We start from the raw sequence: 21,904 nt of genomic DNA, 5'->3' as shown, positions 1-21,904 counted from the left end.
CCCGGGAATCTGAATGTGTCACCCTTCTCATGTTTCCTAGCACAGAGCCCCAGCATGCGAACATAAAGTTAATGCTCTATGCCTGTTCCGCGGCTCGCATAGCCTTAAGGCATCGGGGATACAGCGCTGCAGTGTTTTGCTGCTAGTTCGCGTCTAGACTTTTTCCATCGGTCTATTATTGCACTCGATATCAAATTTCTAAGCAATAAAGTATATATTAGTGAGATTTTTTGTTTCATTCTATTGTACGCACATTTTCTTGAGTATGTTGCAGGGGTAGTCTGAAGCAACACATTCTCACCAAATAACGGCCCCTGGCTTGGTCAACTGCATCTGTGCAGGTGCTCATGAGTTTCAGCTATAGGTCGCAGTCAATTGGAGCGTGTAAAATGCGAGGTTATTTACAATTATGGACTTGAAATGTAATTCTTATTCCAGACATCAGTTCATTTTGAGCATTTTCAATTTTATGCACAATCTGCCATAGTGCTTATGTTTTGAGTAAAGCCTATCAAAGGCTAACGTTTAAAAGTAGGCCAAGTTTAAAAAATGTTGTACTTTTAAGAAATACAACTATATAGCATTTGCTATTTATAACGTTAGCCTTATGTTATCACTTCTGGCAACACTTGATATTTTGTTGAGCTAACATGCTCCTTGGTTTTTACAAGGTCATCAATCCAGCCCTGCTGTAGGAAAACAGAAAACAGCATATCTATAGAGTCCACAGTTTTTTTTTGTGTGTGTGGTGGCATTCAGGAAAAATGTTGTGCTGTTATAGATAGCCTAGCCTATCACTGATTGCCACTGATGAACCCTTTCATTTACTGTAATTGCACACGTTTTTTTAAAGGGGCAATCTGGGATTGGTACATCCATTTTTGGACTTTGAAACCAGGTGACCGTTTTGTTGATGTTTAAATCCCAGACGGCTCCTTTAAGGCCATTCTGCCTGAGTTAGAAATGCTGTGCTCTTGAGTTGTTGCCTTTTCGGGTTTATCCAAGGTAGTGATTCTCTGTATGTGTCTAAGCAGCAGACCTATATAGATGTTTAGAGACCCATGCAATTATTGTTTATTTGTGTTTATTTCCATTTAATGGGGGCTTTGAATGTTTCTGTCATGTAATAACTGTAATTAAGGTTAGTTTATTAGCTCAATAAGCTAGCTATGTGTGATATCTAACTTGGCGGCATATGCACCTTCTGAAAGTAACTCACTTTACCTGCCCCTGATATGATCTTTGACATTTAGGGTCACCTTTAAGGGTCAACATATCACCCTGAGATGAACATGTATAGTGGCTCCTCCTTTCAACAGCATATCTAAATCTACCAGTTGGGCCATTCTACCATGTGGTGCCTTTTCTGTCCCCAGGAAATACATATCACTTCTTATTTAAAGTAGAACCTGGATTCCAAAAGGCTTTACATATAACATCAAGTGTCCTTTACCTTAAAAACACAAAATTAAGTATCTTGAAAGGGAATGTTATGTATTTAGATTTGTTTTAATGTGGATGTCATTATTTTTGCCATGTCCCTGGGTGATATTCATCAACTTCTACAATAAATATTAGCCATAAAGTAATAACATACAGTGAGGGAAAAAAGTATTTGATCCCCTGCTGATTTCGTACGTTTGCTCACTGACAAAGAAATGATCAGTCTATAATTTTAATGGTAGGTTTATTTGAACAGTGAGAGACAGAATAACAACAACAAATCCAGAAAAACGCATGTCAAAAATGTTATAAACTGATTTGCAATTTAATGAGGGAAATAAGTATTTGACCCCTCTGCAAAACATGACTTAGTACTTGGTGGCAAAACCCTTGTTGGCAATCACAGAGGTCAGAAGTTTCATTCAGTTAGCCACCAGGTTTGCACACATCTCAGGAGGAATTTTGTCCCACTCCTCTTTGCAGATCTTCGCCAAGTCATTAAGGTTTCGAGGCTGACGCTTGGCAACTCGAACCTTCAGCTCCCTCCACATATTTTCTATAGGATTAAGGTCTGAAGACTGGCTAGGCCACTCCAGGACCTTAATGTGCTTCTTCTTGAGCCACTCCTTTGTTGCCTTGGCCGTGTGTTTTAGGTCATCGTCATGCTGGAATACCCATCCACGACCCATTTTCAATACCCTGGCTGAGGGAAGGAGGTTCTCACCCAAGATTTGACGGTACATGGCCCCGTCCATCGTCCCTTTGATGCGGTAAAGTTGTCCTGTCCCCTTAGCAGAAAAACACCCCCAAAGCATAATGTTTCCACTTCCATGTTTGGACGGTTATGATGGTGTTCTTGCGGTCATAGGCAGCATTCCTCCTCCTCCAAACATGGCGAGTTGAGTTGATGCCAAAGAGCTCCATTTTGATCTCATCTGTCCACAACACGTTCACCCAGTTGTCCTCTGAATCATTCAGATGTTCATTGGCAAACTTCAGACGGGCATGTATATTGGGGCAAAAAAGTATTTAGTCAGCCACCAATTGTGCAACTTCTCCCACTTAAAAAGATGAGAGAGGCCTGTGATTTTCATCACTTTAACTATGACAGACAAGATGAGAAAAAAAATCCAGAAAATCACATTGTAGGATTTTTAATTAATTTATTTGCAAATTATGGTGGAAAATAAGTATTTGGTCAATAACAAAAGTTTATCTCAATGTTTATCTCAATGTTTATCTCACTTTTCAAATAAACCTACCATTAAAATTATAGACGGATAATTTCTTTGTCAGTGGGCAAACGTACAAAATCAGCAGGGGATCAAATACTTTTCCCCCCTCACTGTATTTAAATTCTTCTTTTATCCTCCTCATATTTATTCTATTTATTATTGTTGTATTTAACATTGTCTGTGTGTCCCTGATATCACTTTCCACCATGTTCATTTGTAGTAATTCTCCTTTAAGAAAACAGCCCCTTCCTACAATGACATCTCCTTCAGTAAGTGTCATCCTTTGTTTGGTGCAATGCTAAATCAATTAAAACACGAGGTTTTATCTATTTTCCATGTTTTATGATGTTAGCCTGTTCGTCTCACTGATACATTTCCACCCCGTTAGGCTAAATTATAGAGAAAATTAATCAAATGATAAAAATGTTAAAATACATTTCATATAAAAGTTCAAGTCTTCTTCAAATATTTACCATTATGCAATCTTAATCTCAATCACCTAGAGAGCTAGGTTCCACTCCGTTAGTTCGGATTCTGCAATAACTGTATGGGATTATGCACCTAAAATGGATGCACAGCGCATTCAGAAAGTATTCAGACCCCTTAACTTTTTCCAAATTTTTGTTACATTACAGCCTTATTCTTCAATGGTTTCCTCATCAATCTACACACAATACTTTATAATGACAAAGCAAAAACAGTTTTTTTTTAAATTTGTGGCAATTTCTTACAAATAAAATCATGAATACCTTATTTACATAAATATTCTGACCTTTTGCTGTGAGACTTGAAATTGAGCTCAGGTGCATCCTGTTTCCATTGATCATCCTTGAGATGTTTCTACATCTCGATTGGAGTCCACCCATGGTAAATTCAATTGATTGGGCATGATTTGGAAATACACACACCTGTCTATATATGGTCCCACAGTTGACAGTGCATGTCAGAGCAAAAACTAAGCCATGAGGTCGAAGGAATTGTCCGTAGTGCTCTGAGACAGGATTGTGTCGAGCCACAGATCTGGGGAAGGGTACCAAAACATTTCTGCAGCATTGAAGGTCCCCAAGAACACAGTGGCTTCCATCGTTCTTCAATGGAAGAAGTTTGGAACTACCAAGACTCTTCCGAGAGTTTGCCCCCCAGTCAAACTGAGCAATTGGAGAGTTGACCAAGAACCCGATGGTGACTCCAGTGTTCCTCTGTGGAGACAACCATCTCTGCAGCACTCCACCAATCAGGCCTTTTTGGTAGAGTGGCCAGACGGAAGCCCCTCCTCAGTAAAATGCACATGACAGCCCACTTGGAGTTTGCCAAAATGCACCTAAAGGACACTCAGACCATGAGAAACAAGATTCTCTGGTCTGATGAAACCAAGATTGAACTCTGGCCTGAATGCCAAGCGTCACGTCTAGAGGAAACCTGGTACCATCCCTACTGTGAAGCATGGTGGTGGCAGCATCATGCTGTGGGGATGTTTTTCAGCGGCAGAGACTGGGAGACTAGTCAGTGTCAAGGGAAAGATGAATGGGGCAAAGTATAGAGAGATCCTTGTTGAAAACCTCCTCCAGAGCACTCAGGACCTCAGACTGGGGCGAAGGGTCACCTTCCAACAAGACAACGACACTAAGCACACAGCCAAGACAACGCAGGAGTGGCTTCGGGACAAGTCTCTGAATGTCCTTGAGTGGCCTGAATACTTATGTAAAAATGATATTTCTGTTTTTTATTTAGAATAGGTTTGCAAACATTTCTATAAACATATTTTTGCTTTGTCATTATGGGATATTGTGTGCAGAGTGATGAGGATTTATTTATTTTTATTCCATTTTAGAATAAGGCTGTAACGTAACAAAATGTCGAAAAAGTCAAGGGGTCTGAATACTTTCCGAATTCACTGTAGATGTGCACTATCTTTTCACACATACACAACATGACCAAAAGAATGTGGACACCTGCTCATCAAACATCTCATTCCAAAATCATGGTCATTAATATGGAGTTGGTCTCCCCTTTTCTGCTATAACAGCCTCCACTTTTCTGGGAAGGCTTTCAACTAGACATTGGAACATTGCTGAGGGTACTTGCTTCCATTCTAGCCACAAGAGCATTAGTGAGGTCGGGCACTGATGTTGGGCGATTAGGCCTGGCTTGCAGTTGGCGTTCCAATTCATCCCAAAGGTGTTCGATGGGGTTGAGGTCAGGGCTCTGTACAGGCCAGTCAAGTTCTTCCACACCGATCTCGACAAACCATTTCTGTATGGACCTCGCTTTGTGCACCGGGCATTGTCATGCTGAAACAGGAAAGAACCTTCCCCAAACTGTTGCCACAAAGTTGGAAGCACATAATCGCATATAATATCATCGTATGCTGTAGTGTTTTAAGATTTCCCTTCACTGGAACTAAGGGTCCTGAACCATGAAAACAGTGCCAGACCATTATTCCTCCTCTACTAAACTTTTCATTTGGCACTATGCATTCGGGTAGGTAGCGTTCTCCTGGCATCTGCCAAACCCAAATCAGACTTGTTGGAGAGGTGGTATCCTATGATGGTGCCACATTCAAAGTCACTGAGCTCTTCAGTACTGTCAATGTCTTCTGGCTGTGTGCTCGATTTTATACACCAACAGGTGTGGCTGAAATAACCAAATTCACTCATTTGAAGGGGTGTCCACAAACTAGTTGCATACCCAGGGCTGTTAGGGCTATATCCCAAATGCGACCCTATTCCCTACACAGTGCACTACTTTTCAGTGGTGTAAAGTACTTAAGTAAAAATACTTGAAAGTACTACATAAATAGTTGTTTGAGGTATCTGTACTTTACTATTTATATTTCTGACAACTTTCACTACATTCCTAAAGAAAATCATGTATATTTTACTCCATACATTTTCCCTGACACACAAAAGTACTCTTTACATTTTGAATGCTCAGCAGGACAAGAAAATTATCTAATTCACACACTTATCAAGAGAACATCTCCGGTCATCCGTACTGCCTCTGATCTGAAGGACTCACTAAACACATGCTTTGTTTGTAAATTATGTCTCAGTGTTGGACCGTGGCCCTGGCTGTACATAAATAAAAAAAACAAGAAAATGGTACCATCTGGTTTGCTTAATATAAGGAATTAGAATTTCCTTAGACTTTAACTTTTGATACTTAAGTATATTTTAGTGATTACATTTACTTTTGATACTTAAGTACATTTAAAACAAAATACTTTTAGACTTTTACTCAAGTAGGATTTTACTGGGTGACTTTCACTTTTACTTAAGTCATTTTCTATTAAGCTATCTTTACTTTTAATGAAGTATGACAATTGTGAACTTTTTCCACCACTGCTACTTTTGAAAGTAGTCCACTATATAGGGAATAGGGGGCAATTTGGGACACATCCTAGATGCAATTAGTAGCCTTGAGACTTGCAATTCTGGCAATTATAGTGTGTTAAGGAATACTGTAAATGTTTGGGCACACTATGCACTTCTAACATTTCCTACTTCTATGTACCTTTAAATATACCGTATGGCCTCCTAAAAATCCATCAATGCCTTCTGAATCTCCTGAATATGTAGGTTTCATGCATTTCACATGTGTCTTTTATTGTTTCATATCTTTGTCGTTGACCAAAAGATTTCATGCCGCTCACTCTGTACGTGTGTTTTTCTTTGAGAAACTGACAGCAGAAAGTTGGGCTGTGCTTTAGCGTGACGCATTGCACGGAGGAGAAGGATATTCATTAATGTCAGAAACATAGCTGGAGAAAAACAGGATCCAATTCTGGGGAGGGAGAGCAGAACATGAGAGACAGGTTATGTATCAGGACGCCTGTCTCTATTCTATTGGTGGAATAGAGACAGGTAATAGAGACAGGTAGGTTGATTGACAGGGCAATCAAATGACTGGCCCTTATATAGCTTTTGAGTAGAAACCTTGAGCACAATCATTTTGCATTTGAATAGCTACCTCTGAAGCATAATCTTCTGAAAGTCTCTCATTTCAGGTATAAATGTGTCTTTAAAAGTGCAGAAATACGTCGTTACAGGTACTCAGTAGGAAGTTCTGTTATACCTCACAGTTGATGTGTTGATTGGGTATCATTCCTCTGTGTTGATGTTTCTCCCTCTGTTGTCCAGAGATGAGCTGTGATAACTTGATGAAAACACCATGATGAAAACTCAGGGATTATATAATTTTTCTTGGGGAGCCACAAGGAGCACAGCTCTCAGGTTGATTCTGAACAATGAAGAAAATCTGGATGGCTTATGGCTCACAGCTGTGTGGGAGTGTGTCTACGCCAATTCATCTCTGTCTTAGTGCATGTGTGTGTGACTCTGCATGTGTCTGAGCAGATTTACAAGGTACTGTACGTGTGCAGTAGCAGCCTACAGTGTATCAGTGTTTCCCAAAAGGTATATATCACAGCTATATCATTCCAGCTTGTGGTGTAAAGACTGGGTTTATCATAGTATATATTAGCTTTATGTTAGTAAATGATTACTTTTGGGTCAAAAGTTCATTTTTGTGAACACAATGGTAATGCCAGTTTTATTGATAAAACACCACAGGTTAACGGCTGAGCAATATTTGTCTATAAATCTCTTGCCCTTAATGGAAATGTTTCCTAATGCCCTAGCCATCACTGCCCTGCTCTCCTTGGTCTGTAGAACCACAGGTAGGTTTCCTCTTTGAGCAAACCTCAAAGTACATGGGCTGTTATTACTAATGTAGGTATTATTTATTAATATTGTTGAGACCTTTATGGAGACATTACTCTACTAGCCCTGAAACATGACCCAGACTGTGGTATTTGCCCACTAATTTATCTGTTTATTTATTGTCGGGCCAGCTAGTTATTTACACTTTATGGATGGGAACGTCAGGATTAAAAACGTCTCGAAACCACCCAGTAATGCAAGTGGATTACAAGAAGCATTTAACCTTTTGAAGGAATATTGAATTCTGAGAGCGCACATGATCCGTGGGGAGGGAGACTGTCACACTGCCTGTAGCCCGCTGGGCAAACAGTAGGAGAGTGTTACGACACGCTACCACACTACTGACCAACCAACAAACAGGCCTGGCTAGCCCTAGATGTTTGTGTGAGAGAGCTGATATGATATAAAACCACATTTACAGATTGAGAACAGAGGCTGTGTTGAGTCCCATAGCCGCAGGAAGTAGTTTGTGGGTCAGGGTGCTGCAATTGTTTTGCATATATATTTTTTCGCCTGGGCTGAAGTGGTCTATATTGTCTGCTAATACAGGACCAGTAATGGCCCAGTGCACTACTTTTGTGATTTAAAAAAAAAACAAATGTGTTTGAGTATTTACCAGCATTTGTAACTTGAGTCTGATAATTATCTATACAAAGTAGTTAATATGATAATACTTGTGGGAGAAAAAAAATAGTTGCTTGATATACAGTTCCAGTCAAAAGTATGGACTCAACTACTCATTCCAGGATTTTCCTTTATTTGAAATATTTTCTACATTATAGAATAATAGTGAAGACGCCAAAACGATGAAATAACACATAAGGAATTATGTAGTAACCAAAAAAGTGTAAAACAAATCTAAATATATTTTATATTTTTCAAAGTAGCCACCTGGGGAGATGTGAGGTTTTCAGAAACTTCAAAAGAAGTATTCCATTCTGAGACAGTTGAGCAGCTCGTATCCCAATATTTCACTACCAGTTCCTACTAAATGTATTGTCTTGTATTGTATATTAAACAGTCAATATGACCTTTGAACCTTGGTTAAGCCCATCACCTGACCTATAGAGAATTACAGTAGTACGAAGTCTGGACTGTGCGTGTATTGTACAGCAGAGTCATGCTATCGGTCAGAGGTACTAGTCAGTCTAGCGGGTGTGGCAGCCAGGCCTTCACATTTCCTTGAACCTGGGGACAACAGACCGGTCAACAACAGTCAGGGATATCCCTCCACTATGTCTGTCCCCTGTCAATGAAGCCATAAGAAGGAGAGAATCTCCAGTGATGGCGACTAAAGGGAAGGGACTGACCAGACGTAATTGCTGCCTCTGCCAAGGCGTGGAGACACAACCTCTAATTTTCCATGAATAATGTACCTGTGCCAGCCAACAGGCTACAGAAAGTGGCAGTTTCCTTTCTCAGAGGGATTGTGGCTCCGCTAATACACTCAACTGAACTGTGGGTTTATGACCAATGGGCCAGAGGACCAGAGCTCAGAGAAACCATCTTACTAGTTATTACTTCCCTTTCCTTTCCCTGATGTTCTTCAAAGTGCAGCACAGGGCTCAGAAACACAGTCAAGACAAGAAACACATTATTTATTGAAGATAACAAGGAGGATGCTTTCAATTGGTTAATTAGTCACCTTGACTGAGCAGCATACATTGGGAAGACATTGTGAACAAGAGGAATATATATATATTTTATTTTTAATCACTGTGGATAATGCTATTATGCCCCTTGAACTCCCAGGCAGCATTGCATCTGCCCCTCCTCTCCAATGGCTAAAACATGTAGTGGAGTTGTACATCTCATAAATTCCTTTCCTTCAGCAGAACATGCAACATTTGTTTAATGATGTTAGTTATGCATATCCTTCCAGTCAGCAACCTCCAAATTTAAACACTTAACAGAGAGAGAGAGCGAAACAGAGAGAGAAAGAGGCAGAGAGAGAGAGAGAGAGAGAGAGAGAGAGAGAGAGAGAGAGAGAGAGAGAGAGGGAGAGAGAGAGAGAGAGAGATACAGAAAAAACAGAGAGACAGAACACAACATGAGGGGCTTGCTCAAGCATCTGCTTGTTTAGGTTACCAAATGCTTCTCATTTAAACGTTTCCTAAAAATCTGTTTTCAGATATGGCATGTTTTTTGAAAGGTCGTAAAGTGCTGCATGAGAAATGAAAGTGCCATTAATCACTGGGGAATTTATTCGTTTTGAATCGTTTCGATACAATGGCCTTCCTCAGCCCAGCTCCAGCTCCTCGTTCAGATTTTTGGAAGGAGCTCCGTCTTCAGAGTAATCAAGTTAAAGTTCACTCTCTCCTCTCTGTCTCCGTGCTCCCACAGTAACCCCCAGTGACAGCTGGTAGTGTTTAAAACATCACAAGAGTGATGAAGATTTCTCGACCACATATTTTTGATGTTTTGCTAATTTTCAATATTAGCTCAGCCAGGCTGATATTATTAATGATGAAAGTCCCTTGAAATGTTTTATGGGAGTCAGGAGGAGTCAGTAGTCTCAGTGGGTGTGTCCCAAATGGAACCCTATTCCCTGTGTAGTGCACTACTTTTGACCAGAGCCGTGTGCACGATATAGGAAATAGGGTGCCATTTGGGATGCCTCCAGTGGCTCGGTGGCTCAGTGCAACAGTAAGCCTGGGAGGCTAATTAGGACCAGGACACTGGAGCAGCCAGACCAGAAGAGAGGTGGAGCAGCCATGGCCTGCCTGAATGCAGCCCATTGTAAAACAATGGAAACTAACATGGCCTGTTTTGACTAAGGACACTGGACACAAGACAGAGGAGGAGGAGAACATACTCACTCATCAAGTTTCCTACCACACTAGTAGGGATGTCTGAGCATAAGCAGCAATTCATTCTTCTTATTGAATCCCTTCACGTTTGTTATGTTTTGTTTTCTATTCAATAAAAAAGCAATACATTCTCCCTTTTTTATTCATATCATTATTTGTATAAATAGGCAGCAATAGTTATTGGATCTTAGAAAGATTCTGGTCACGTATGAGTCGTTTAATGGGTATTGTTGAGCAGATGCCATGCTAGTTTTTTGGTTCTAAGGTGGTCCCAGTGCCCACAAATACTTATTTGCTTGTTTTTTTTTACAGGCAAAAATAATGAGGACATTTCAAATATACATTTTCCCAATTATAATGGCCATGTCTACCCATAATGCAACAGATAATACATTAGGTAATTGTGATTAATAGGGAAACTGCTCATACCAATTACATGTTAAGATTCATATTTACTCATATTTGTAGTGCAGGAGGGACCTTCTATTATATTCTGAGATGTTATCGCCGTATTCTGCCCGTTTACGTCAATGTTGATTGAATTTATGAGTATCATTCAACATTTACGAGAATATCTTCTTGATTTTGTATACAGACAGACAGACTGTTGAGCAAATAAGCAAACCTAATATATACTGACCCAACAATGCATTATTATGTTCCCAATATCTCTCAATGACTCATTGAAGGTTGCGTCTGTGTTTGTGTTCCCTGTGATTCACAGACATATTTTCAGTTTTAAGGTGCATGTGTTGAAGTGAGTAACACAACCAGATGTGGTCTTGTTTAGATATCAGTGTCTCATGTTTATTACATAAGGAATGTGACTGAACAATACATGCTCTAAACCGCTTCACTCTCAGGTATAGGGATGGGGTATCATATAGGACATGTTTGCATGTCCTATATGTTTGCTTGACCTCCAAATGAAATAATGATCTAAACTCATGGGTAGCATGGACTAAAAGCTTCCCACTATGACAGATGGAGGCAGAAGGAAGAAGGGACACAATACACATGCATCACTCATCATATGTGATTTGAATCACACCTATATTCTGTGGGATGAGTGGAAAGGATAGAGGCATAGTGAGAAAAGTCTCTGTGGATGGAAGGCTACTGGAGTACATCTGGACCCATGACATCCAATCAGCAATAAGAGGTGATGATGAGGACACAGTAGCTGCTGGGGAGGTCGTTGTGGTTAACCGCATCATGCCTTCTTATTGGCCAGGGCAAAGACGGCGGATGTTAGCCACACAGCCAGCGGCTGCCTCCAGAAGGACCTCGTCAGTGGAGCCTATCATACCTAGTAGGAGCTAAATGAGCAGGGAGGAGAGAGGAGAGGACAATGTTAACCATCATCATCATCATCATCATCATCATCATCATCATCATCATCAGTACAGCGGGGGGATGACAGGGTTAAAGTCACTACAATCTGTTCAATCTCATTCATTCATGTAAGGAAGCAGTTGGAGAATCAGAGGTGATATGACACTTACATACTGTAAATCTCTTGATAATGGAAAGTGTTGTAAGTATCAAGTAGTTTGTGCAAAGTCAGATGCTACTTGCTAGTGCACACACTGCCACTCATGCTACAATGCACAGTATACGGTAGCTGTGACTTGTCTGTGACAGGCTCCTCCGTGTGTCTCTCTCTCTCACTGTTTGTCGCTCTTTAACCTCCTAACCAGGCCATGAGCAAGGGACATGGGTTACAGCTGCAAGCAGCACGTCTGCCTGCCTCTCTCTGCAAAGTTTGTTCAGATGAAAGCATTTGTCTAGCATGCAGCAGCAGAGCTAGGCATTAAAAACCTACTCCAAAGGTCAGATTATATCCGACTATTACTGCTGCTTGTATAATGGATCTGCTGTTTGATCTGTTTGCTGAACATGTTCTTTTGGGGGCCCCACATTTTGTTTTTTTTACATCAAATACATTCAAACGTTTTTATTGTGTTCGAAAGAGGTACTTATTATACTGTCACAACATGTAAACCTATGGAGATTATTTTATTTGATTTAAACAGGCAAGCCAGTTAAGAACAAAATTCTTACTTACAATGATGGCCTAGCCCGGGCAAACCCGGACGACCCTGGGCCAATTGTGCCCCGCCCTATGGGACTCCCAATCACGGGCGGATGTGACACAGCCTGGATCTGAACCAGGGACTGTAGTGATGCCTCTTGCACTGAGATGCTGTGCCTTAGAACGCTGCGCCTCTCAGGAGCCCAAATGGAGGAGCCTGCCAAATAAAAAAACTATATGGGTTTTAGTATGGTATCTTTGCTTTTTTCGTGTTTAAAAAGAGACTACATCAAGCTTGTGGGCAGCTGCAGTGCCAAATCAAAATCAAAGTAAATGCAGGCACAAATACTCTGGCACAATGGACATTTTAAATGTGTTCAATGTGTGCTCCTTCATAAAATCACAATGGTGTGCCGCACAACTTAGTTTTGGATTCTTTCTGGTTTGCATCAATAATAAACAAAACAGGTTACTTCAAATCTCTGAACTAAACACTCCAAAGCTCACAAGTCCCAAAGAAAATGTATACTTGACAGTGCATTAATCATCCAGTATATTCTAGGTACTTTTCAGGCTCTAAAGTTTGAGGCCTAACTCAAAAGTAATCTTTAAAGCTCTGTAAAATAGCAACTTTTGTAGTTGAAGTCTTGTATAGCAAGAATATGTTGAACCAGGCTTTGGAAGCGTGTATGAGCAGTCAACCAATTGTGTCCCTACGTTTTGGTGTTGAAACGACACATCCTTGGTGATCATTTAAGTAACACAGCAAACAATATTCTAAACAGTGTCCTGCATTCAAAGAAAATTATCCTACTTTAAGACCTTCGTAAACAACTAACTCCCCCTCACTAAATTGATTCAGACTCATTTCATGAAACGGTATGCCTGCCTCTCCAATGGTTTAGCTCTCTGGTCTCTGTGCCTTAGCCTGACTTAACTGGTATATATATATATACACACTGCTCAAAAAAATAAAGGGAGCACTAAAATATCACATCCTAGATCTGAATGAATTAAATATTCTTATTAAATACTTTTTTCATTACATAGTTGAATGTGCTGACAACAAAATCACACAAAAATGATCAATGGAAATCAAATGTATCAACTCATGGAGGTCTGGATTTGGAGTCACACTCAAAATTACAGTGGAAAACCACACTACAGGCTGATCCAACTTTGATGTAATGTCCGTAAAACAAGTCAAAATGAGGCTCAGTAGTGTGTGTGGTGTCCAAGTGCCTGTATGACCTCCCTACAACACCTGGGCATGCTCCTGATGAGGTGGCGGATTGTCTCCTGAGGGATCTCCTCCCATACCTGGACTAAAGCATCCGCCAACTCCTGGACAGTCTGTGGTGCAACGTGGCGTTGGTGGATGGAGCGAGACATGATGTCCCAGATGTGCTCAATTGGATTCAGGTCTGGGGAACGGGCGGGCCAGTCCATAGCATCAATGCCTTCCTCTTGCAGGAACTGCTGACACACTCCAGCCACATGAGGTTTAGCATTGTCTTGCATTAGGAGGAACCCAGGGCCAACCGCACCAGCATATGGTCTCACAAGGGGTCTGAGGATCTCATCTCGGTACCTAATGGCAGTCAGGCTACCTCTGGCGAGCACATGGAGGGCTGTGCGGCCCCCCAAAGAAATGCCACCACACACCATGACTGACCCACCGCCAAACTGGTCATGCTGGAGGATATTGCAGGCAGCAGAACTTTCTCCACGGCGTCTCCAGACTCTGTCACGTCTGTCACGTGCTCAGTGTGAACCTGCTTTCATCTGTGAAGAGCACAGGGCGCCAGTGGTGAATTTGCCAATCTTGGTGTTCTCTGGCAAATGCCAAACGTCCTGTACGGTGGTGGGCTGTAAGCACAACCCCCACCTGTGGACGTCGGGCCCTCATACCACCCTCATGGAGTCTGTTTCTGACCATTTGAGCAGACACATACACATTTGTGGCCTGCTGGAGGTCATTTTGCAGGGCTCTGGCAGTGCTCCTCCTTGCACAAAGGTGGAGGTAGCGGTCCTGCTGCTGGGTTGTTGCCCTCCTATGGCCTCCTCCACGTCTCCTGATGTACTGGCCTGTCTCCTGGTAGTGCCTCCATGCTCTGGACACTACGCTGACAGACACAGCAAACCTTCTTGCCACAGCTCGCGTTGTTGTGCCATCCTGGATGAGCTGCAACCCACTTGTGTGGGTTGTAGACTCCGTCTCATGCTACCACTAGAGTGAAAGCACCGCCAGCATTCAAAAGTGACCAAAATATCAGCCAGGAAGCATAGGAACTGAGAAGTGGTCTGTGGTCACCACCTGCAGAACCACTCCTTTATTGGGGGTGTCTTGCTAATTGTCTATTATTTCCACCTGTTGTCTATTCCATTTGCACAACAGCATGTGAAATGTATTGTCAATCAGTGTTGCTTCCTAAGTGGACAGTTTGATTTCACAGAAGTGTGATTGACTTGGAGTTACATTGTGTTGTTTTAGTGTTCCCTTAATTTTTTTGAGCAGTGTATATATCTCAGAGAGAGTACATTCCTACTGTGATTGTTTTCAATTAAAAGGGTGAAAAAGACACAGCAATAGCTTCTTAGAAAGAGCAATTTATCAAGCTATAATTTTGCTAGGACTGTCAGGGTGTGGTCTGAGTGGGGAGGGGAAAACTGGAAAATAGCTCTTCATGTCAGAGAGGTTTGGAACTGTCTTTCGTAGTGGTCTATTTACTCAATTACCACCTGGTGATGACACCAGGCCCAAAACTAAATTCCACCAGAACAGGCTGAAATATCAGCCAGCTCTTACACTAAAATGGCATGATCACAATTTCACAAATCCAACATAGTGTGGAAATATATAAGAAAAATCATGTTTTTGACTGCACTGGGCCTTTAAGAGGTCTATATATTGACTAATATATAGTGTGTGTGTGGGTGTGTGTGTGTGTGTCTGCGGGCGCGCGCCTTAATGTGAATCTCTGCCATCTAGTAGACCCTCACATCATGCCTCATTGACTCTTATCTCCAACTGTTTGAACCAGCCTGCCCTTGGCCCTGATAGGGAGTTCAGTACTGGGCTGATCTTTCCAGAGCAGTACTTGTCTCTGTTCTGTTCCCATGTTATCATTGTGTTCATAATGTAAGTCAATGGGAGGTTGAGGTTGAACTCTGACTCTTTCCGTGAAACATGTAAACTTAAAATCCTGCTCCGCACATTTGTGTGGTTAGCTAGCGGCCTAGCGCAGTGCCAGTGAGCAGAGAAAAGACATTCCCAGAATGTTCTGCTCAAAGATAAATAGTGAAAGGAAAACAGATGAAAGATGAGGCTTCTATCTCCTCTCCGCGTATGAGCAGTGAGCACACAAACAGACACACTCTGGGCGAACATTCAAAACCCCCAAAAGGCTGAGAAAATAATACTGCCATTCCCTTATATTCCCATTAGTTCCCTGATTTGGACATTTAAAAAAAAAAAGGATGTTGTCCTATGAATACTAGTCACTTTCATTGCATCAGTGTATCACTTAGTGTTTCTGTGCCAGTAACACTAGTTTATATGTTGTTGTTTTTTAATAGCATCCAAAACACCTTTGAAATGCAAACTTCATACACACAAGTCTCTTTTGTGAAAAGAGAGGATGCCTGCAAAGTGCCAGAATCAACGTTTTGCCAACTTCGTAGCATGTTATTCAGACGTGGCCAAATAAGGTCTCCCCAAGCCCACAGCTAGGCTAAGATAAGCATGTCTCTCTTTGCATTTCTTTTCCCTCTCTTCCTCCTCCTCCCCAGCTGGGATCTCAAAGACTATAATGCACCACTTGTTAGAATATTACCAAACCGCGGTAACATGAACACTCGCACGACCCTGGTTTGAGAAAGGAATCAAGAGGGTCTGAGGTTTTTAACCTTTTACTGCAGTGGGCTAAATCAGGGTCACACAGAGTGTTTCTTGGTAGTCTTAAACAATCTACTCTGAAACAAAAGTGTACACCTCACACACATGGTTATGGGTTTTTAAAAAAACACCTGCAGCATGTCAGATATTTAAATGTATTCCATTTGAAGTTTTGTATCCCAATATTACACTTTATATATATGATAGAAGACTTAAATAGAACAAAACTCTTTAACATAAAAACATTGGATTTTCAGATGGTTTTTAGAAATAATGTTTTCTCAATCGCTTTGGCTCATTTTCTTAAACAGTCTTAACATTCTCTAAGCTGTAAGTGCAATTGTCACAACTGTATTATGGGACATCCCAATTCTATTGCATGTCTGCAGAATGTAGTAACTCACCCAAAACATTTAATTCATGCTTCAAGTTATTGTGTCATTAAATTGGCCAATGCCATCAAAATTAAACGTTTTTTTGTCATCATACTGGTTAAAATGTTTAGATGTTTTTTCAACATGGCAGTCAACCCTGGAAGTGTTTGTTACATACACATTTCAGTTCTGTTCTACTTTTTTGTTGACACTGACTGCTTACTGTACTATACAATAATTTCAGTTTTGTCTAGCTGAATGCTATTGTGTATCAAGCACACTGAGCTTTTTAGATACCGATTTTAACAGTAGGTCAAAGTTTACTGGGAAAAGTCAATACTGTAGTACACAGAAAAAGGATATGCACATTTGTATGTATACAGAACATTTATTTTTGGAGCAATGTGTTACATGTAAACAGAAAATGTACATTTGCATGTCAATTTTTACATATATAGTGAACAGAAAATTTGCCACGCAAAAAAACTGCAGTAGTTCTGTAAAAAAACAATAAATTGTACCTCCTAACACTACAAGTTCCCATCTTCTTGGTGGACATCCTGTCGCTCTTGTTGGTCTGGCCGGAGACTTTCTTCAACATCACATCTGATGTTTTCCCTTGAGATGCACCGGTGGGGAAAAATCTCCTTGCGTGGTGCAACCGTCCCCTGCAATGATAGCCTGTGATGTCCTCACAAGCAGCATTCACGGCATCTAAACAGAGACATCTGATCTTGTGCCTGATAATCATATACTCTCCACCTCCATGCTGAACAAAACTCTTCTTTCGGATTCAGGAATGGGGAGGATGGTGGGAAGGAACTCCATTGTTATCGTTTCATGTGTAGCAAACCATTTCCTAACAATGTTGGTTCGGTGGAAGCCGACCATTATCACACACAATTACATAATATGGCAAATCTGGTCTAACGAAACCTCTTTGGTGTTCTGGTATTAGGTCTCTGTAAAGTGTATTTAGGAAGGCCAGGAGAAGTTGGGTGTTATAGGGCCCAATGTGTGGAATATGTGTGCTCACACCATTCTCAGAAATGGCAGCACACATTGTAATGTTGCCCCCACGTTGGCCTGGTGTGGCAATTGTGACTCGGTGTCCAATGAGATTGTGGCCACGCCCTCCTGCCTTTGGCCAGATTGAACCCAGCCAAGTCCACAAAAACAAGAATGTGGGTCATTTCATGTCCTTCCAGCTCCATTATTCTCTATATAGCAACAAAATAGATGGTTCGTTTCACATAGCCTATTCTAGAATTAGACAGTTTAGTAAAGTATAAATGTTTTCTGTTCTTATGGGTATTTACAACTTCAAGAAGTATATACAAGCATCATTGAAGTACAGTAAAACTCCCTGTACAATATACCATGTGCACACCAATGGTTTACCTGAACATACCACATCTCCTACCTGGACATACTGGTACCACATCTCCTACCTGGACATACTGGTACCACATCTCCTACCTGGACATACTGGTACCACAGCTCCTACCTGGACATACTGGTACCACAGCTCCTATCTGGACATACTGGTACCACAGCTCCTACCTGGACATACTGGTACCACATCTCCTACCTGGACATACTCGTACCACATCTCCTACCTGGACATACTGGTACCACATCTCCTACCTGGACATACTGGTACCACATCTCCTACCTGGACATACTGGTACCACATCTCCTACCTGGACATACTGGTACCACATCTCCTACCTGGACATACTGGTACCACAGTTCCTACCTGGACAAATGTCGTGTTCTTGCTGATGGCTGAATACAGCTGCTCTGCCAACAGCATGAGGTCGTTGTGCAGTCCTATATATGACATGTAGAATTCACAAATACACCGTGCTACAGAGTAGTATATTGTATTCAAATGTTGCTCTATTACTGTATATTCCTCATACATATCTTAAAGTACATTGTGATTTTCAGACTTGCATTTACCTTTACAATAGTTGCTCTGTTGTTGTCAATGAAATCCTGTAATGAAAGTAAAATAATCTGTACATATTTACCTGTTTTCCCTACGGAATGTTTGCACAATTGATGACACTGTGGACCTGTTTACATTAGGCTGAACACTATGACCAGCCTCTTCCATTGTAAGACCGTGGTTTATGACACTGTGGACCTGTTTACATTAGGCTGAACACTATGACCAGCCTCTTCCATTGTAAGACCGTGGTTTATGACACTGTGGACCTGTTTACATTAGGCTGAACACTATGACCAGCCTCTTCCATTGTAAGACCGTGGTTTATGACACTGTGGACCTGTTTACATTAGGCTGAACACTATGACCAGCCTCTTCCATTATAAGACCGTGGTTTATGACATGTCCCACAATTGTGGCTTTGATTTCATCAGGGACTCTTATTCTTTGCATTCTACCTCTTCCTCTATTATGTCTTCCCCTAACACCACCACCATGCATTCTTACACATCTTCTTTTTTCACTTCCACGAGCATGTAGCTGCTGTTCAGGGTTGTGATGTTCCTCCTTGTTAAAAAATGGTAGTAATTGTGCAAGCTCCATATATATGCTTCCAAATTTGATTGGTTGATTGGTAAGATTGTGATTCCTATTTCATTACTATGTCACCTGGCAGGTCATTTTCCAATTTAGCAGACATCACAAATGTTTCATGTCATTGATATTTATGGAATATACATGCATGTCTGACAGATTTTGATAATTGAATGTTTGCATGTGATGGCTCACATGATGAAAGAATGTTTAGAAGTTGTGAAGAGTATGACCATTTCACTGAGAATCAACTCATCAGTTTTGATCAGCAAGCCATGTGCATGTAGTTATTGTAGAAATTGTTTACAATTGTACTCACTCTTTCGCACACCTGCCAAAACACCTGCAATTTGCTTAAATGAATGCGATATTCAACAACAGATTTTTACCTTGTCAGAGCATGGGGATTTAATCTTGCAACCTTTCGGTTACAAGTCCAAAGCTCTAACCACTAGGCTACCTGCCTCCCCTCTCTAAATCCTCCATGAAAGCACCTGGGTCTGACAACCAACCAGGCATTACAGGACTGGTCCTGGAACTTCTGTCCTCCTGGCCCAGTGTTCCCATGAATATATACCAAATGGCACCCTATTCCCTATATAGTGCACTACATTTGATCTGGGCCCTGGTCAAAAGTAGCACACTAATAGGGTGCCATTTTGGATGCAAACATTGTGTTTCAGGCCCCTGCTCCTTCCACGCAGTGAGCGAACAGCTCAAACAGGCCGCATTTAGCTGAGCTGAGCTCTGGGCTGAGGGGAAGGGGAGTTACTGAGGGAAGTCAAGGTAAACAAAATTCCCTACGGCCTCAACTGAGCCAGGACCGTTTAGCAGTCGTCCCCCATCTCTCTGTCAGTAGCGTCTGTCAGTAGCGTTCAAATCATTGACTTGGGGGGGTTGCCTCAAGGAAGGTTTACTGTACTGTAAGACTTAGTCTAAATCTATACTGGTTCCACACACACATATCCAACCTGAGAGAGCTGCTGGACTGGACATCCCTCCTCATCCCAGACCAGACATTAGAGAGAGGCTGGAGTCACAGCACTAGGCAGCGTAACACATAACACACTACTTATTTCAAACATACAGTACAGTAGCTAGTTGCACAGAGCAGCTCCAGTGGCGTGTACTAGGGGTATCATCTGCTCACCACATCCAGTCCACAACCTGAAATCCTGTTACAGATAAAGCATGACTAAGAGGAAACTTCAGAAATATTTGCTGCAGTGTTTTTTTCCTGACTGCTGCTTTCACTCACTCTTTCACTCTACCTCCTTCTCCCACTCTCTCTTTATTCTATCCCCCCTCTCTCCCTTTTCTTGTTCACTCGTTTACTTTGAGCATACAGTACACAGAAAATGAAAATGAAAACACAGACAGTGCAAAGCAAAGCACTGGAGGAGTGTAGAGCACCCGTGGCAACAACAGCACAACATTTTTCTCATTTAGAGATTTAAAGCCATAAAATACATACCAGCTACGAGATGGCAACGGCCAATTTCTGGAATACCTTCAGTTGAAAATTACCAACAATTACCATCTGCATTTTGTAATTTACATCAATTTACTTCACAAAGCTTTCTTGTGAAAGAGCCTCTTTAATACAGAAAGTTGTCTGAAGCTGTCCACAAGGATTTATGGTTTCAGCAAACAATCCCCAGCCCTCTGGAAGCAACGTAAAGCAAAGAGGAGGGTGTGTTGATTTTGTACAAGGGACAAAATCAAGCACCATCCTTATAAAACTGTGAGATACCAAGTGTAGATGTCAAATCAAACGGGAAGGGCAATTCATCTTGGCACTTTTTCTGCTTAGCCCTGGTACACACTTCCTCTGGGAAAGCTAGCAGCCCCCGAAAGCTCCTCATTCCTGAACTTGTTCACAGAGCTGCCCAATAGAACCAGGGAACGGAATGCAGGACAAAACACACAATAACACAGTGGCAAAACACAAAACCTCGAAGTGAAGCATTTTGTACACCTAATGAAATCACCGAGGCAAACACTAAAAAATTGTTTTTGGGGTATTAACTCTGCTCATATAAGGATGTTTTCATATTTTTCATGCAACATTAAAAGTTGCTTTAACGTTTAAATACAGTTTATGAAATTTGACGAGTTGCAATGAAATAGCATTTGGATATTTTAAGACCGAGGGACAGAAAAAAAAAAGAAGCGAAAAAACTCAGACAGATCACTAATGTCTTTTCCAGTGTAAAATACTTTCTTTTCAATGCTTAATTTCCTCTGCTAAGCTTAGGGGACTGTGTTATACACCATTAAGAATGCTGGGGAGGAAAGTTACAGTACTCTGAGTGCAGAGAGAGAAAGAGAGAGAGAGAGAATCCTACAAAAGCATTATACTACTTGTGGTTGTACATGTTTTGAGAGCTTTTCAATGGCAGAGAAAATACCCTTTGATATATGGTTGCAATAATACAAGAGGCAGTCTTGAATTTTACACTCCGCCGTAAATTAGACCGAATGTAACATTACAGAAAGAGAGCCCAGCGTCGCTCCTCGATAAACCCCACTCAAACAAGGATAGGAAATATTGTTTTAACACACCAATCCATAGATCATAAGCAGGATGTACATTTTTTTTATATAGACTTTATTTAACTAGGCAAGTGAGTTAAGAACAAATTCTTATTTAGATTGACTGACTACCGGGGAACAGTGGGATAGCTGCCTTGTTCAGAGGAAGAACAACAGATTTTTACCTTGTCAGCTCGGGGATTCAATCCCAGCAACCTTTTGGTTACTGGCCCAACGCTCTAACCACTAGGCTACCTGCCGGCCCTACATAATGCGGCCAGGCCTCAATGTCTCACTTGGTGTTG

General features: G+C 41.3%; 1 long non-coding RNA gene and 1 pseudogene across 1 annotated transcript; both read right to left on the bottom strand.

Annotated features, from left to right (window-relative positions):
* Positions 1-11,068: 11,068 nt before the first annotated feature.
* Positions 11,069-17,222, bottom strand: LOC127906103 (uncharacterized). Its single transcript, XR_008112906.1, has 3 exons — positions 17,038-17,222; positions 12,278-12,477; positions 11,069-11,528 (listed from the first exon to the last, which is right to left on the bottom strand). It is a non-coding gene; the product is annotated as an uncharacterized LOC127906103 (long non-coding RNA).
* Positions 17,223-19,743: 2,521 nt separating this feature from the next.
* The window catches only part of LOC118383030 (outer dynein arm-docking complex subunit 2-like), a 60,729-nt pseudogene continuing 58,568 nt past the window's right edge, over positions 19,744-21,904 (bottom strand).

The sequence above is a fragment of the Oncorhynchus keta genome, chromosome 4 (genome assembly GCF_023373465.1).
Source record: "Oncorhynchus keta strain PuntledgeMale-10-30-2019 chromosome 4, Oket_V2, whole genome shotgun sequence".
In the NCBI taxonomy this organism is placed as follows: Eukaryota; Metazoa; Chordata; class Actinopteri; order Salmoniformes; family Salmonidae; genus Oncorhynchus; species Oncorhynchus keta.
Note: the sequence above shows the minus strand (reverse complement) of the source record. Positions and strands in the feature narration are given on the sequence as shown.